This window comes from Trichechus manatus, unplaced genomic scaffold (assembly GCF_000243295.1).
Source record: "Trichechus manatus latirostris isolate Lorelei unplaced genomic scaffold, TriManLat1.0 scaffold00159, whole genome shotgun sequence".
Taxonomy (NCBI): Eukaryota; Metazoa; Chordata; class Mammalia; order Sirenia; family Trichechidae; genus Trichechus; species Trichechus manatus.
The window spans coordinates 5,801,405-5,804,560 of NW_004444095.1; positions in this window are offsets into that span (position 1 = coordinate 5,801,405).

Sequence of the window (3,156 nt, forward strand, 5' to 3'; positions counted from 1 at the left end):
TGTCATAAAACAATATGTGTACTGCTGTTTAATGAGAAACTATTTGTTCTGTAAACCTTCACCTGAAGTATAATTTAAAAAAATTAAATTAAATAAAAAAGTAGAAGAAGAATGAGGAGTCTGCAAAACACATTATGACATGGATGAATCTGGAGAACATTGTGCTGAGTCAAATAAAGCAATTACAAAGAGACAAATATTGTATGGTCCCACTATTATAAAAAGTTAAGAATAGATATACACGCAGAACACAATGTTCTTTGAGGGTTCCCAGGGATGGTAGGAGTAATCACTTTCTAGATAGTAGACACTTGTTGGTCTTTGTGATGGGAAAGATAATACCAAATATGGATGTAGTATGTACGACTTGACCAAGGTAAATGAAGACACTAAGAAGTACACAAGAAAAAGGGACAATTTTGGTTAATGCTGTAATTATGTATATGGTTACACAGGTAGATATGGAGACATACACATGTATAGGAAGGCATATGTGAGTAAATGCACATGTATGTATAGGTTTATCTGTTGTTGTTGTTAGGTGCCATTGAGTCGGTTCCAACTCATAACGACCCTATGTACAACAGAATGAAACACTGCCTGGTCCTGCGTCATCCTCACAATCGTTGTTATGTTTGGGCCCATTGTTGCAGCCACTATGTCAATCTATTTCGTTGAGGGTCTTCCTCTTTTTCACTGACCTTCTACAAGGTTTATCTGTAGGCATATGTATATACTTATTTGTGTGTGCTGCATATATATCCACATATAATAAAACACATAGGGGGAATAGTTACGTAGACTTCCTAGATATATGCAAACAACTTCCAGGATTGGTTTACTCGGTTAAACGACTTAGAACCATAGTCTCGTGGGACGACTTAGTCAATTGGCATAACATAGTTCATAAAGATAATGTTTTACATCCTAGTTGGTGAGTAGTGTCTAGGGTCTTAAAAGTAGCCATTTAAGATACAACTTTTGGTCTCTACCCTTCTGGAGCAAAAGAGAAAGAAGGAAACCAAAAACTCAAAGAAGAAACTAATCCACAGGACTAATAGGCCACATGAACCATGGCCTTTTCTAATCTGAGACCAGAAGAACTAAATGGTGCCAGGCTACCACTACTGACTATTCTGACCAGGGACACTATAAAAGGTCCTAGACAGAATGGGACAAAAATGTAGAACAAAATTTAAAATCCTAAAAAGGCCAGACTACTGGACCTATAGAGACTAGATGTACCCCTGAGACTATCGCCCTAAGATGCTCTTTGAACTTGTAACCTAAGCTATCTCTGGAGATCACCTTTCTGCCAAATAATATATTGGCTTATAACACCCATAAATAATGAGTTCCCTTAAACAATCAACTATATGAGATCAAATGGTCAACATTTACCCACAAGCAAAGATGAGAAGGCAAGGAGAGGAAGTGAAGCAAGATCAATGAAAACAGAATAAACAGAATGAAAGTAATGAGAATGCTGACATATTGTGAAAATTGTAATGAATGTCACGGAACAATTTATATAAAAATTGTTAAATTGGAACCTAATTGACTGTGTAAAGTTTCACCAGAAACACAATTAAAAAATATATATACACATAAGAATGTTCTTGGCAGCTTTACACATAATTGCCCAACACTGGAAACAAAGCAAATGCCCAATAACAGGTGAATGGACAAATACATGTGATTTATTTATACAATGGCATATAATTTAGCAATAAAACAATAAACTACTGACATATGCAAATATATGGATGAATCTCACAGGCATAATATTATGCTAAAGAAAGCCAGACAGAAAAAAGGAAAAAACTGTATGATTCCATTTATATGAAGTTCATAAAAACAGCCAAAATTATTCCCTAATGGTAGAGTTTGAAGTTGTGGTTACCTTTTGGGGAGTGTTAGTTAGAAAAGGGCACAAGGGATCCTTCTAGGGTGCTGAATACTTTCTGTATCTTGATCTCGTTAGTGGTTTCATATGTGTCTACATGTGTAAAAATTCATTGAGCTTTACACTTACAACTTGTTTGCTTAATAAAATATCTTTTTAAACATAGAAATAAGAAGACTGTATATCCAAAGCTGTGGGAATTGAAGTGACATTTTTGAGCTGGCTGATTTCAAAATGCCCAGCTTTCGTCCCAGAGATTAAGAGCTTTTCTGATATACCAGGTTATATTTATAGGAGTTCTACAGGGTAATATAGTTTTAATGCCACACTCAGGAGCAAGTGATGATGAAATGTAGATTATGAAAGGCCACGAAGAAGTGGCAGCATCTCATGACCCACTTTCTGTGTCTATTCTGTTTTTTTTAATTTTTGGTGAAAATATACACATCAAAACATGCTCCCATTTAACAATTATTATACATATTGTTCACTGACATTGGTTATATTCTTCACATTGTCTTAATTAACAACTTAAAAACAATTCACAGCTTACATATACCTATTGTAGCCACCAAAAATTACACAAATCCTTGAAAACAATTGTTTAACTACTAGATGCATCCGTTCTTGGAGGATTATGTTATAAATCTAGGAGAAGAGTTTTGCTTAATAAACTATTCATTATTATTTTTTGAGATTTAAAAAAACAAATATCGTATAAATGTTTTATTTAATTTGTTTTCTTAGAGAGGTCTTATTTTCAGTCAGACTCTATCATTGTTTCAAAGAAAGGTACATCACATGCAGACCTGGAGTAAAGGGACAGCCCACATTTCCAAACCATGCTCTGGGTGGGACTATTTCTCACCTGTGCTGGACTATCCTACAACATCATGCAAGGCAGGAAGGTACTCTAGACCTCAAGGAGATTCAGGCCACCAAGACATTTGCTGAGGTGTTGCATTTTGCTTTTGGTATAGTTTTGCACGGTAGCAGTTGTCCCAGATATAAAATCACACAGGGAATTAATTCCGAGAGGGAAGCTGAAATCATAGGTCTTGTTTGTCATTGGAAATCTCAATGTTTTTTCAGCACTGCCTTTCTGATCTTTTGATGGGGTAAACCGTAGTTCCCTGGGGATGATTTTTACACCAGAGGACATCCTTGAATATCAATTTTATTCTGGGTAGTGTTTGTCCCTCAAATGGTAACCTTGACATATTATTAAAAGTGTCACCTCTCCCAATTAA